We start from the raw sequence: 16,748 nt of genomic DNA on the forward strand, positions 1-16,748 counted from the left end.
AACATCTTCTTTTTTAACTTCTATAAAACACAAAGAATTTAGACCCAGAAGGGCTAAGAATTAGTATATAGTATAGTGATGAGAACTGAGTCTGTAGAGAAGGGAACTGGTTGGTCCAGGGCTATACAGATATAGTGGATTTGTTGTCAGGAGGCCTGGGTTCAAGTTTGAGCTTTGCTGCTAACTATCTTCATGACCTAGGGCTTTCCAGGTGATGGGAAACAGTCTGCCTGCCAATGCAGGATACACAGGAGATGTGGTTTTTGTTTTTTCTTTTTTGAGCTTTTGTGTGTGTGTGTGTGTGTGTGTGTGTGTGTGTGTAAACAACCATCCTGCTAGGTCAAGCATTCTGACAGGCCTCAATCACAATTTTTGGAAATATTTTTAGAGGTTCAAATACCTGTTTGGGTCTGAGAGAAAGGTTCTGATGCTTTCTATGGCTCATTCTTCCAAGTCTGACCTATTATCATGTAAAGTTCCTTGGGAGTTATTTTGTATTTTATTGCACCAAAATAAAATTCCCATAGCGTTTCAGTGGCCATAGCGTTTCAGTGGCCTTCAGGTGGCGCTAGTGATAAAGAACCTGACTGCCAATGCAAGAGATGTTAAGAGATGCGGGTCTGATCCCTGGGTCAGGAAGATCCCCTGGAGGAGGGCATGGCAACCACTCTATTATTCTTGCCTGAAGAGTCCCATGAACTGAGGAACTGGCTGGCTAAAGTCCCTAGGGTCGCAAAGAGTTGGACGTGACTGAAGCAACTTAGCACAAAAGTTTCTTTTTCCTATTCTCTCTTGAATAATAAATATATACTAGATAGAAAGGAGCTAAGAGTCAAGAAACTTTGCCGTTTTGAAAAGCGTGGTTCTAGTCATAAGGCAGTATATTCCAGGTGGGAAATAATGATGACAGTTATGAACTTCTAGTTTGATCAGAGAAATAACTACTGTCTGGGCTGGAGATAGCAAAATTGTCACCAACGAGAAATAAAATTGGTTCCATAGATAGCCTAAGGAAAAGCTGAGAAGGCAAGTGACTCCGGTTATGGGTCTAATAAAGATGCTGGAAAGGAGTAATGCAGGCTATTATGCTTTGTATCTTGTATAACACAGGTTAGTGTTCTTGCATCCTTTTGGCTAAAGTTACATGCTTTATAACTGACACTTTCAGTAGCCATGTTTTTTAAATCATATTGACTGTTAATTCTAGATCTTTTATCTTTTGAACTTATTAAAAATGGGATCTTTACTTCATAATTTTTACTGTTTTTTATAGTAAAAAGTAATTTTTTCATATTTACTTGATGACTAATCTCACTAGTTTTCTGATTACAAAATTTTAGAGTTGATTTTTCAGAAGGTTTAAATAGGTAATCATATTGTATCCTACATTCAAATATATATAACTCATTATTTCGTTTTTTTCTTATGGAGGGACATTTCTTATTTCCTTCATGAGAATTTGCAAAAAAAAAAAAAATACAAAAAAGGTTATGGTGTTACTTGTAGGCATGCTGTTTTTCTTCCTGGATTCAATGAGAATTACCACCATTTCAGTTGAGAGTGACCCCATGGACTTTAGCCTGCAAGGCTCCTCTGTCCATGAGATTCTCCAGCTAAGAAATACTGGAGTGGGTAGTCATTCCCTTCTCCAGGGGATCTTCCTGACCCAGGGATCAAACCTGGATCTCCTGCATTGCAGGCAGGTTCTTTACTATCTGAGCTACTAGGGAAGCCCTATATTGGCTATTATTTGATCACATACCTTTTAAAACAGCCTTCAGTTCTATCAGTTAGCATTCTGGTAGATCCATTAAGATGATGATATAATTTTTCTTCTTTGACTTATTATATTTCATTAATTACATCAAAATAATTCTGTTAATATAATTATAGTAATATAATTAATTATATAATTAATATAATAATTAACATTTATGTGTAATGTAATTAATAATTATATTAATAGAATCTCTATGTTCTTACTTCACTGAACTGACCCATACTTTACAGAGCTTGAACACTATTACTAGAACACCATTCTCTTCTGGCTTGCTTACTATTTTTTTTTCTCTCCCCCTCAGTTTCCTTTGCTGGTTTCTTTTAATTTCTTAATGTTTAAGTGCTACAAATAAATCTGATTTATTGCTTTCTACTCTTGAACGTATCTAGTCTCATGGCTTTAAATGCTATATATATGCTGAAGACTTATAAATTTGTGTCTCCAGTTTTGACTCTTTCTCAAGCTCCAAAATGACAACCCACTCCAGTATTCCTGCCTAGGAATTCCCGTGGACAGACGAGGCTGGCGGGCTACAGTCCCCAGGGTCACAAAAGAGTTGGACATGACTGAGCAACTAAGCAACAATGCTGAAGATTTATAACCTTGTATCTCTAGTTTTGACTCTTTCTCAAGTTCTAAACATGTTTATCCAGCTGCCTACTTGTCTCCTCTTAGACATCTAAATTCCTCTTGTGTGCAACATATTCAGAACATTTTTTGATCTTCCGCTTCAAATTTGCTCAGTTTATAGCCTTCCCAATTGCACTTGGTAGTAGCTTCATCTTTCCAGGTGTTGAGGACAAAAACCACGCAGCCACTGTCACCTCCTCTCTCTCCAATACATCAGCTATTTCTGACTGTTGTATTTTCAAAATATATCCAGACTCCAACCACTTCTTACCACCACACCAGGTACCACACTGATGTAAGCCACTCACTTGCCCAGAATACACAATGATCTCTTGTATTCCCTGATCCCATCCTTTCCCACTACAGTCTACTCTTAGTACAACAGCCAGAGAGATTCTTTTACAATGTAGATCATCTATGTTATTGCTCTGCTCTAGTCCCCCAAGTCTCCCCATTTCACTTGGGGTAAAAGCTAAAGCCTTGAGCCTGGAACCCTAGAGGATCTGGCCCTGTTATTTCTCTGAGGCCAGTCTCCAACTCCTCCCATACTTCACTCTCCTCCCACTCCACTGGCCTCTGTTGTTCCTTGAGCCTCCCAAGCATAATCTGGCCTTAGGGCCTTTGCTCTGGCTGTATCCCCTGCCTAGAATGCTATTCCACAGAGTATCCATAAAGCTAACTCCCAGGTCTTCTTTATGATTTTGCTCAAATGCTATCAACTCAGTGGAGGTCTCTTCCAGAACATTTTATTTAAAATGGTAATCCACTCCTGTTCTCATCACCCTAATCCCTTTATCCAACTCTAATTTTTCTTTTCCTATCTCATTTGTCACTAACATACGTGCAATGTACCTGTTAATGATACCAGTATGTTGCTGTTGCTCAGTTGCTAAGTCATATCCAACTCTTTGTGACATGGACTGTAGCATGCCAGGCTCCCCTGTCCTTCATTGTCTCTCTGAGTTTTCTCAAATTTATATCCATTCAGTCAGTGATGCTATCTAACCATCTCATCCTCTGCCACCCACTTCTTCTTTTGCCTTCAATCTTTCCCAGCAACAGGGGCTTTTTCAAATGAGTTGCTCTTCACATCAGGTGGCCAAATATTGGAGCTTCAGCTTCAGCTTCAGCAACAGTCCTTCCATCAGGGTTGATTTCCTTTAGGAATCCCCTGCATAAAGTAATTTCCATGAAACAAATATCTTTGTTTTATGATGATATACTCCAAACACTGAGAATTATGATTGTATTATAAATGCTTAATAAACATTTGTTGAATGAATTAATTGATGTATTGAATCCCACTTAATTATGTCAGATACTTTCTTTGATTAATCACAGGATATGATTTACTAACATTTTGCTTTGGATTATTGTATTTATGTTAGTGAGATTGATATTTTAATATATTTTGGGGGGTGATACATCTACTCTGGTTCTAGTATCATTATAATAGCTTTTTATAAACAATCAACAAGTTTTCAAGATTTTTCTACACTGAAGGAATTAAAATAGTCTAGAGAATGATCTGTATTTTGAAGAAAGAATTCTTCCCTAAAACTGAGTTTGGCTTCTCTTTGGACATCTTGTTCAATTTCTTTCAACTTTTATCCTAGAAAATTATTTCATCAATGATTCTAATTTTAATATTATCATAGTATTACTCATAATTGAAAAATCTGTTTCTGAAGTTAAATCTCTCTTCTCATTCCTTATGTTAAATGTTTGTATTATTGTTTTTGATGAACTCATAGCTTATTTCCCCAGCTGCACATTGGGTTTCCAAACTATAAAGAAGGTTATCATCCTGGCTTCTTTTGAATATAATTCACTCCAATGTCTGAATATAGCATTTCCCCAATTAAAAGTATTGTGACAACCAGAACTTAAGTTTAATGCCTAAAATGTTTTATATCAAAATGAAAAATAAAAGTCAGCTTTTATTGATTTTTATCTTTGGAAGGGATTCTAGAAATCATGTTGGCCAATGGCCTATCCACAATTTGTGTGTGTGTGTGTGTTTGTGAGGAAACCAAGGCTCTAAGTAACTGATTTGCCCAATAACACACCTATAGAGTTAACATATAGAAAAGAGAATATTTTCATTTGTTTTTAAAATTCATAACTTTTTAAAATTAAGAACGCATCAAAATGTTACATAGATAAAATGATGAAGATGCGCAATGTAGCATTTTAACAGATGGTTCTTTTTGACATAGTGTGTTAGAAAAGTAACACGATGACATTCTGCATTTGCTGGAGCAGACAGACATTTTGCAAATGTTAAGGCAGCTTATATTTAAAAATACTGAAGAACCGGGCCTGGGAATTCTGACCTCAGTCAAAGCTTCCTAGCCTAATTTCTCAAATCAGTCTTCTTTACCAGTGGTGCGGACGTTTGACAATATCTACAGACATTTTTGGTTGTTATAGCTGGGTGGGGGCAGATGGTGGTTGCTACTGGCATCACTAGGGCTCACTAGTGAGTACTGTCAAACATGCTACAGTGCACTGGGCCACCCCCCACAGCAAAGAATTGTATGCCCTCAGTTATCAATAATGCCAGGTTGAGAAAATCTGACTTGTGGTGATGACTCTAACATTGTGCCAGTTCTGTATTTACAGGTGTTTGTAATCACTTCAAAATGAACATTACGTTGTATTTTTTAATGAGAACATGTTACCCAACTGTGTTCTGTGAAACATAAGTCCTATTAGATATTCTGTGAAGAAACAGCCAAATATGCTTGGGAAACAATGCATATTATAGTGCCCTTTTAGTGTTCTTCATTGGAAGGACTGATGCTGAAGCTGAAACTCCAATACTTTGGCCACCTGATGCAAAGAACTAACTCATTGGAAAAGACCCTGATGCTGGGAAAGATTGAAGGCAGGAGGAGAAGGGGATGACAGAGGATGAGATGGTTGGAGGGCATCACCGACTCGATGGACATGAGTTTGAGCAAGCTCCAGGATTTGGTGATGGACAGGGAAGACTGGTGTGCTACAGTCCGTGGGGTCACAAAGAGTCAGACACAACTGAGTGACTGAACTGAACTGAACTGAACTGAAAGTTCCTCAGCAAAATCCAGCATATTAAAAGCTCTGATATGTCCTGCAGTGAAAATCACTATAACATTGCTTCACTCATAATATTCTAGCTTTATTATACCAATGCAATGTTTTGACATAAACTCTCTATGCATTCCTGAGAAGAGGCTTCAAGAAATTCAATCACTATGCTTCTCAGTTCTCAAACTTCTTTCATATTTGATCTCATTGGATTCTATCAATCATTCTATAAGATGTAATTCTAAAATAACCTCAGCATTTCCCCCAAATAATCTTCCTATCCTAACATATCCTTTTTCCTTTATTTCTTAGAGCAGTAAAGATTTTATGTCAATTGAGATGAATTTACTATTACTAGAAATAGACTATTCTTTTAGAAAATACACAAAATGAAAAGAAATAAAAAAGTTATATAACTCCTTCATTGTTGACATGTTCTTATATTTTCAGTTGTTTTCCTGTCAGTATATTTTAAATAAAATAACAATGTAAATGCTTTTTATAAACTTAGAGTCTTTTTAAGTAAATACCTTTAATATTCTAGCATTTTCTTTTAATACTATTATTACTATGACATGATAACAACATAACATGGAGAGTCAAGTATCACCTGGATAATTGCTGGATATTTCATTACATAGAATGTGATGCTTTATTTAAGGAGTCCTTTATTAATGGGAAACTATGTTTCCTTTTTTGCCTAATTTTCAGTATACTCTAATAAACAGCTTCATACATATCTTTTCACATATTCTTAATCGTTTCTTTAAGAAAGTTGCTAGAGATGCAATTATTGTATCAGTAGGTAGGGAAAAGAATATTGTCATGAGAGTGGTGACAATGTTGATGGATATATTTTAGGGCATTCCTGGTGAAAAACTGCCTTTTAGAAAGCCTATACAACTTTAACATTTCCAACACTAGTTTATAAAAGTGACATTGGGCCTTTTATTTTATTTTGGAAAGAACACTTTATAAGAGATCTATTGTCTTAACAGATTTTTAACTGCATAATATTAATACATTATTATATTTTACTGTTGCTTGGATTTGGGTCTCTTTCTTTTCATTCCCCTGCTGTTAGACTTCCCTTTTGGCTTCCTGGTTATCATATTGTTTTATTCACCTCCATTTCTTTGTTCATGAAAACTCTGTCTAAATTCTTATTTCTCTAAAAAGTCTCCCTATATCAATCAGCACCAGATTCCATATTTCAGTTTGACATGCCTTATGTTGTGTTTAACTGCATCATACGTGCATGTCTTAGCTATTTCACCAGGTTGTTAGCACTAAAAGAGTACAGATACTAAAAGAGTAAGATGTCTCAGTCTCTGTGTTAGGCTCCAAGGCCATGGGAATAAAAGCCCTTGTTCTTGAGCTGCATACAGTTTATAGAGAAAATAGAGAAAAGGCAGACTATAGAAAGCACTATGACAGCAGTAAACAGAGTATTAGAGGAATATAGAGTGGGATTTGGTGCCAGGAAAAACTTCCTGGGTGAGAGGTCCTCACAGGGATTTTTAAAGGATGAAAATGAGTTCTGGGTAGTGAAAGATAAGTGTGAGAAGACATAGAAAAGTCTTTGTGTTGTGACCATATATGTACATTTGTATGTGTATACTATGTCAGGAAAAGATGTGAAAGAGCATGAAATGTACATGGAGGAGTAGCAAGAAATGAATCTGAAGATATAAAGAGAATGAGGACAAAGTCAGAAGGGCTGTATGGGTGCTGCTAAGATATTTATGCTTCATCCTGATGATGCAAGGAGTATGGAGGGTGAATTGACTGAGGCAAGGATGCTGGGAAACCATGTTTACAGTTCTTTGCAAGCCCAGGGTACCAAGTGAGGGACTGGTCCCAAGCCTATATGTGTGTGTGTGTGTGTCTTTTTGATTTGTTAAGATTCCTGGACCGATCATTTAATTTTCTTGATCCCTAGCATCCTAATCAATGATTATGTTCACAATTATACTTCTAATACAAGACTTAAAATAATAGGAATGGGAATGGAGCATACTGTTTAGTGAAAATTGTCTGAAGTGATAGGGAAGTTATATTAATAGTTTCCCTCCTCCTGTTTGGCCTAAGTATGTTTTAGATGTGTGTATGTCCTGCTACTTCTACCTTAAGCTCAGTTAATGAGGTTGTGATATGTAGGGCTGCTTTATTGAATCATTTGAGTTGCCTTGGGAGACTTTTTCTTGATTATGCACAGGAGAGAGCTAAATAGAGTTAGATAGACAAGAATGACCTCTCTCAGAGAAATCATATTTTTGTCAGGAAATGAAAATCATTTTTATTCTACTGAGATAAAAGGAAGTTTTGTTTATGAAATGATTTAATATTTAGAAATCTGATTATAGCTTTTAATATAAAACTTTGGATTCTCAAAGCATAATAGGAATAACAATAGACACCACTGAATTCTCTTTCTTGCACAGGGATTTCTGCTCAATTTAAGAACTCATTGTTTAACAATGAGGCTTAAAATCACGTTTATTTGCTGTCTTACTCATATTTCAACCAGATAAAAGACTCTGCAATTTTATCATGAGAGCTTTTTTAAATGCAGAATAAAGATGCCGATAGTAACTTTTCACACTTTGCCAGCTACGTCTACCTAGTTAGAATAATTTACTACATTGACAAAGAGTGCTCAGTAACTGGAATCACTCAGGAGAAAAATATCCTTTAAATTAAAATTGCTATACTGTAATTATAAGTAAATTGTATTAATTTTCTTTAAAGAACCTTATTAAAAGCCTGAAGCAGACTTGCCATCCCATGAGGTGTTTGCTTCTCACTTTATGGATGGAGAAACTGAAGGTAAACGATTAACTCAGTCAAAGGAAATGATTATGTGAGACCTGGTATTGAGAAGAGGTACCATTTTTAAATGTATATATATTTATTTACTTTTGTCCTTATTGGTTATTTATTTTAAATATAGCAGTGTGTACATGTCATTCCCAAACTCTCTAACTATCCCTCCCTGCAGGTAATAAGTTTGTTAAGTCTGTGAGTCTGTTTTGTAAATAAGTTCATTTGTATTATTATTTTTTTAAGATTCTGCATATAAGCCATCAGTTCAGTTCGGTCTCTCAGTCATGTCCATCTCTTTGCAACCACATGGACTGCAGCATGCCAGCCTTCCCTGTCCATCACCAATGCCTGGAGCTTGCTCAAACTCATGTCTATCGAGTTGGTGATGCCATCTAACCATCTCATCCTCTGTCGTCCCCTTCTCCTCCCACCTTCAATCTTTCCCAGCATCAGGGTCTTTTCCAATGAGTCAGTTCTTCACATCAAGTAGCCAAAGTATTGGAGTTTCAGCTTCAACATCAGTCCTCCCAATGAATAAACAGGACTGGTTGGATCTCCTTGCTATCCAAAGGACTCTCAAGAGTCTTCTCCAACACCACAGTTCAAAAGCTTCAGTTCTTCGGCACTCAGCTTTCTTTATAGTCCAACTCTCACATCCATACATGACTACTGGAAAAACCATAACTTTGACTAGATGGACCTTTGTCAGCAAAGTAATGTCTCTGCTTTTTAAGCATATAAGCCATATTATATGATATTTCTCTTTATCTGTCTTATTTCACTCAGTATGACAATCTCTAGGTCCATCCATCTTGCTTCAAATGGCACTATTTCATTATTTTTAATGGCTGAGTAATATTCTATTGTATATATGTACTACATCCTTATGGATTCACCTGTCGATAGACACTTAGGTTGCTTCCATGTCTTGGCTATTGTAAACAGTGCTACAATGAATATTGGTGTACACGTGTCCTTTCAGACCATGTTTTTCTCCAGATATATGCCCAGGAATGGGATTGCAGGATCATATGGTAGTTATTGAGTTATACAAGGTTGTGGTCCTAGTGTGATTAAATTGACTAGTTTTCTGTGATTATGGTTTCAGTGTGTCTGCCCTCTGATGCCCTCTTGCAACACCTACCATCTTACTTGGGTTTCTCTTACCTTGGATGTGGGGTATCTCTTCATGGCTGCTCCAGCAAAGTGCAGCTTCTGCTCCTTACCTTGGATGAGGGGTATCCCCTCACCACCACCCCTCCTAACCTTGAATGTGGAGTAGCTCCTCTAGGCCCTCCTGTGCCCACGCAGCCACCACTCCTTGGACGTGGGGTAGCTCCTCCAGGCCTCCGCCCCGGGCCTCTGGAGGAGGGTAGCTCCTCTCAGCTGCTCCTGCGCTGTTGCAGCCTGGCACTCTCAGCTGCCACCCCTCACCTCTGACGCGGGGTAGCTCCTCTTGGCTGCCGCCCCTCCAGCCTGGGGTCCTCCCAGCTTCTGCCCCTGACCTCGGAAGTGGGGTAGCTCCTCTTGGCCGTGCCTGTGCCGCCCGAGCTTGTGCTTGAGAACCCCATGAACAGTATGAAAAAGCAAAATGATAGGATACTGAAAGAGGAACTCCCCAGGTCAGTAGGTGTCCAATATGCTACTGGAGATCAGTGGAGAAATAACTCCAGAAAGAATGAAGGGATGGAGCCAAAGCAAAAACAATACCCACTTGTGGATGTGACTGGTGATAGAAGCAAGGTCTGATGCTGTAAAGAGCAATATTGCATAGGAACCTGGAATGTCAGGTCCATGAATCAAGGCAAATTGGAAGTGGTCAAACAGGAGATGGCAAGAGTGAAGGTCGACATTCTAGGAATCAGCTAACTAAAATGGACTGGAATGGGTAAATTTAACTGAGATGACCATTATATCTACTTCGGGCAGGAATCCCTCAGAAGAAATGGAGTAGCCATCATAGTCAACAAAAGAGTCTGAAATGCAGTACTTGGATGCAATCTCAAAAACGACAGAATGATCTCTGTTCATTTCCAAGGCAAACCATTCAATATCACACTAATCCAAGTCTATTCCCCAACCAGTAACGCTGAAGAAGCTGAAGTTGAATGGTTCTAAGAAGACCTACAAGACTTCTTAGAACTAACACCCAGAAAAGATGTCCTTTTCATTATAGGGGCCTAGAATGCAAAAGTAGGAAGTCAAAAAACACCTGGAGTAACAGGCAAATTTGGCCTTGGAATATGGAATGAAGCAGGGCAAAGCCTAATAGAGTTTTGCCAAAAGAACGCACTGGTCATAGCAAACACCCTCTTCCAACAACACAAGAGAAGACTCTATACATGGACATCACCAGATGGTCAACACCAAAATCAGATTGATTATATTCTTTGCAGCCAAAGATGGAGAAGCTCTATACAGTCAGCAAAAACAAGACCGGGAGCTGACTGTGGCTCAGATCATGAGCTCCTTATGGCCAAATTCAGACATAAATTGAAGAAAGTAGGGAAAACCACTAGACCATTCAGGTATGACCTAAATCAAAACCCTTATGATTATACAGTGGAAGTGAGAAATAGATTTAAGGGCCTAGATCTGATAGATAGAGTGCCTGATGAACTATGGATGGAGGTTCGTGACATTGTACAGGAGACAGGGATCAAGACCATCCCCATGGAAAAGAAATGCAAAAAAGCAAAATGGCTGTCTGGGGAGGCCTTATAAATAGCTGTGAAAAGAAGAGAAGTGAAAAGCAAAGGAGAAAAGGAAAGATATAAGCATCTGAATGCAGAGTTCTGAAGAATAGCAAGAAGAGTTAAGAAAGCCTTCCTCAGCGATCAATGCAAAGAAGTAGAGGAAAACAACAGAATGGGAAAGACTAGAGATATCTTCAAGAAAATTAGAGATACCAAAAGAACATTTCATACAAAAATGGCACAATAAAAGACAGAAATGGTATGGACCTAACAGAAGCAGAAGATATTAAGAAGAGGTGGCAAGAATACACAGAAGAACTGTACAAAAAAGATCTTCACGACCAAGATAATCATGATGGTGTGATCACTCACCTAGAGCCAGACATCCTGGAATGTGAAGTCAAGTGGGCCTTAGAAAACATCACTACAAACAAATCTGGTGGAGGTGATGGAATTCCAGCTGAGCTCTTTCAAATCCTGAAAGATGATGCTGTGAAAGTGCTGAACTCAATATGCCAGCAAATTTGGAAAACTTAGCAGTGGCCACAGGACTGGAAAAGGTCCATTTTCATTCCAATTCCAAAGAAAGGCAATGCCAAAGAATGCTCAAACTACTGCACAATTGCACTCATCTCACATGCTAGTAAAGTAATGCTCAAAATTCTCCAAGCCAGGCTTCAGCAATATGTGAATTGTGAACTTCCAGATGTTCAAGCGGGATTTAGAAAAGGCAGAGGAACCAGAGATCAAATTGCTAACATCCTCTGGATCATGGAAAAAGCAAGAGAGTTCCAGAAAAACATCTATTTCTGCTTTATTGACTATGCCAAAGCCTTTGACTGTGTGGATTACAATAAACTGTGGAAAATTCTGAAATAGATGGGAATACCAGACCACCTGATCTGCCTCTTGAGAAACCTATATGCAGGTCAGGAAGCAACAGTTAGAACTGGACATGGAACAACAGACTGGTTCCAAATAAGAAAAGGAATACGTCAAGACTGTATATTGTCACTCTGCTTGTACACTATGCAGAGTACATCATGAGAAACACTGGGCTGGAAGAAGCACAAGCTGGAATCAAGATTGCTGGGAGAAATATCAATAACCTCAGAGATGCAGCTGACACCACCCTTATGGCAGAAAGTGGAGAGGAACTGAAAAGCCTGTTGATGAAAGTGAAAGAGGAGAGTGAAAAAGTTGGCTTAAAGCTCAACATTCAGAAAATGAAGATCATGGCATCCGGTCCCACCACTTCATGGGAAATAGATGGGGAAACAGTGGAAACAGTGTCAGACTTTATTTTTCTGGGCTCCAAAATCACTACAGATGGTGACTGCAGCCATGAAATTAAAAGACGCCTACTCCTTGGAAGGAAAGTTATGACCAACCTAGATAGCATATTCAAAAGCAGAGACATTACTTTGCCAACAAAGGTTCGTCTAGTCAAGGCTATGGTTTTTCCTGTGGTCATGTGTGGATGTGAGAGTTGGACTGTGAAGATGGCTGAGTGCCGAAGAATGGATGCTTTTGAACTGTGGTATTGGAGAAGACTCTTGAGAGTCTCTTGGACTGCAAGGAGATCCAACCGGTCCATTCTGAAGGAGATCAGCCCTGGGATTTCTTTGGAAGGAATGATGCTAAAGCTGAAACTCCAGTACTTTGGCCACCTCATGCGAAGTGTTGACTCATTGGAAAAGACTCTGATGCTGGGAGGGATTGGGGGCAGGAGGAGAAGGGGACGACAGAGGATGAGATGGCTGGATGGCATCACTGACTCGATGGACGTGAGTTTGAGTGAACTCTGAGAGATGGTGATGGACAGGGAGGCCTGGTGTGCTGTGATTCATGGGGTCACAAAGAGTCAGACACGACTGAGCAACTGAACTGAACTGAACTGATGGTAGTTATATTTTTTAGTTTTTTAAGGAACTTCCATGCTGTTTTCCACAGTGGCTGCACCAGTTTACATTCTCACCAATAGTGTAGGAGGGTTCCCTTCTGAGAAGAGATATTATTTCTTAGAAAGGCTTCTAGGACTTGACTCAGATTATTGGTCCAGACCTACCCTACCTTCCTACATAAAAATGCCTTTGGTCTACATGTGCTATCAGAGGCAATCTGGCAAGTTTCAAAGGATCTCTTCTTTGATCAGCCTCAAGAGTCAAACAATTGACATCCCAATAAAATCTAAATGATAGGTCACCAAGTGTGTTTTGAAAAGAGATTGTGAAGCATATCCTATTTGTCATATAAATATCTAAGAAGCACAGGTATCAACTGAAGTTTAGTTATATATACTTATATACTTATAAGAGACTGATATCTGATGTATCAAAAAGGAAGGAGACATATAGATTTACTGGCATTTAAGCATTCAAGACGGAGAAGGCAATGGCACCCCACTCCAGTACTCTTGCCTGGAAAATCCCATGGACAGAGGAGCCTGGTAGGCTGCAGTCCGTGGGGTCGCTAACAGTCAGACACGACTGAGCGACTTCACTTTCACTTTCCACTTTCATGCATTGGAGAAGGAAATGGCAACCCACTCCAGTGTTCTTGCCTGGAGAATCCCAGGGACGGGGGAGCCTGGTGGGCTGCCGTCTATGGGGTTTCACAGAGTCGGACACGACTGAAGCGACTTAGGAGGAGGAGGAGAAGCATTCAAGACACGCAGTGATGTATGTTTTCTTAAAGAATTAAGGAACCACTAAGGTGGTTCATTGCAGAAATATGTTTTCTACCTATAAATAAGCATAGTAACATATTGTTAAATTATAATAGAAGATAATTTCCTATTTATCAATTTATTTTGGAATTTTTAGTGGTTCATTTACCTTGTCTTCTTTGCCACCCCCAAGGACTCATGCAGAAAATGTTCTTCTTTTCTGTATACTTTGGAAATATTGTTGTACATGGAGAAAAATGAACCATTTAATGCTTCAGTTGCATTAATAATCATTAGCAGCAGAGTCTACCCTGGCAACTCTGACAGTTCCGGTCTACAGCTAGAATCTATGTCTCGGATGAAATGTGCATGTCTACCTCCTCTCATGCCCCTTAATGATCCTTGCATGACTAATACACAGTGACATTTAAGGAGCACTCATCTAAAACTGCTCATGTTCATTTTGAAAATATTCATCTGTGGCATATTCACCAGCAAGAAGTGCAGCTGAAAAATTGTTAACCCATTCTTCCTCAGTATTACAGGATCTGGCTTTCTGATCACATTCTGCTGACATAACCAATGCAATACTATAGAGTAAGGTATTTAAAACATAATCAAAGACATTATTAGAGATGCAGTCTGTAAAATAATAAGCTTTGGGGAGGCCTATAACATAGGGATCCCAGAGTAGAAACCAGTTCAACGGCAAATAGCCTGAGGAGATCATGTAGGAAAATGATTAGAATAGTGATGTCGGTACTGAGATGAAAGGAGTCTATTGGCTGGTTGGATTGCTATATGATATAGTTTATCACAAAATGATTGAAAATGTCTAATATTTGTACAAGTTAGTATGGCAGCCACAGGTCTCAATCATGAGGTTCTTCATGTTGTTTTAGGATAGTATATTTGGAAAAATTTTGTGAGTGAAATTGTTCCATTTGACTTCATTGGTTTTGCTAGTAGTAATTCTCCTTTGAATCTTTCCAAGTCTGTATATTAAGCTAAGTTTGTCATATCTTTTTCTCCTATATGCTAGTTCTCATTTCATTTGTCTAGTATCTTTATCTAGCTTTATCCAGGACTGCAGAGAGAAGAATAGGGAAGAGGTACTCAGTAAGGTATCTTGATTGTCTTTACCACTAGTTGAAGAAATTTCCAGCATTCTCTCAGGTATGACCAGGCTTCTTTTGGTGGGAAGGAAGTTCATTACTCGTCAAAAAGGCCTACTAACTTTGTATTTGTCAATTATTTGTTGCAACATTTTTCTGCATATTTAGTTTAATTCTGTGATCTCTAGCTCCTGATTCCCAGTAGATTTGGAGACTTACTCAAGCACTCCTTCCTGTCATGTTTCCACTCAGTATGCATCTCAATTTTTGAATTGTAGTACCACTTTTTAGCATATTTACCTCTTTCTCTTGTCCTTGATTTTCTTAATTCCAGTAGTTTTCCCTGTGCCTGTGGAGGTTTAAGAAATCAACAGGAATTTGCTAAGCAGATCAGTGAATGGTCTTTCTCTGTCTGATCATGATGGTTTCTACCGTTAATCTCTTATCTCCAGGCAGGTGTGGTTGAACTCAGCCACTGCATGTATCTGTGATCTGACCCAACTATACTTTGCACTAAAAACACTTCTGCGGTCAGTTTTCAATGACTTGCTCTGTCCCATTTAGAATGTGGTGGAATCTACAGAGGAAGTTTAAATGCATCTGGCCAGCAATACCATCTTCCATCTCCAGCTTCAGAGGCGGCTAGAGTTTGCTATTCTACACACACATTTGCACAGCCTTTTGATATGTTAAAGAAAGATGATGGAATGTTGAAGGGTGTTTTCATTCTTCATATATTTTTGTGTTTATGTGTGTATGTTAAAATTATGGATCTTCAAACATTTGCTCTTTTCAAATACACTCTATTTGTTAACCACTGGGCTGGTACCAAAACATGAAATAGTGATTTACATTTTTATTATGTTTTTGGACATTGAGACAGTAAGTAACAATGTATCCTTCTTATAGAATGTCACTTTTAGGAAGATGTTATGATCAGCAATTGCATTAAAAAAGCAAGAGTCAGTAGAGATGAGAGTACATAACAGGGATATGTTGAGTCACTAAAAATCTGTATTCCTTTTATGATTAATACAAAACAAAGACAGGTGGATGAGAAGAAATGAAAGCTAGAGAAAATCAGCACACGTGCTGAATGAGAAAATGTAGAAGATTTAGTTGAAATTTTAAGTAAAGTTTTGCAATTGAGGAGAGATGACATGGAAACAGATTTAAAAGGAAATTAAAGTGCAATTGTTAAAATCAAGAATTTAGTGCCATGAATAGAGATGGAGAAATACAGCTGGGAGGGGGGAAAAGAGTGAGGAGGAAGTAAAATTAGTCACAGATGTGAGTACTTAGGGAATTCAATACTTGTTGATTTGCTGTTTGCAATGATGGTGGATCCATAGGTTGAGCAATCAGTGTTAGGGTTCAGAGCTATGGAGGAAAGAAGGAGAAAGAGAGAAAGCTCACTCTGGAAAAGTGCTTCTCAGTTTTGGCTACACATTGGGGTAACATGCAGAGTTATATACATTACTGATTCTTCAGTTCCCTCTTCCTTTCCCCTGAGACTCACTAGTGGGCTGAGTTTCAAAAACTGCAACTCATTCTATTGTGCGGCTGACTGAAAACCACTGCTCTTGTTTGTACCAGCCCTGCAGGTGGCGCTAGTGGTAAAGAACCCGCCTGCTAATGCAGGTAGACCTAAGCAACACGGTTTCCATCCCTGGGTTGGGAAGATGTCCTGCAGAAGGGCATGGCAACCAACTCCAGTATTCTTGCTTAGAGAATCCCACGGACAGAAGCCTGATGGGCTACCGTCCATAGGGTCGCAAAGAGTCGGACACGACTGAGCGACTTAGCATGCACGCACGCCCTGGGGAGGAACGTCTGAAATGTGCCACTCTCAGGACACAGTGGAATCGGGACCACGGGGATATGTGCTAGTCCTTACCCAGTGGCCTCTGGGCTCCACAGGACCCAGTGATCAACACTGAGGACTCTGCGGTGGGCGAGAC

This window comes from Bubalus bubalis, chromosome 10 (genome assembly GCF_019923935.1).
Source record: "Bubalus bubalis isolate 160015118507 breed Murrah chromosome 10, NDDB_SH_1, whole genome shotgun sequence".
Lineage (NCBI taxonomy): Eukaryota > Metazoa > Chordata > Mammalia > Artiodactyla > Bovidae > Bubalus > Bubalus bubalis.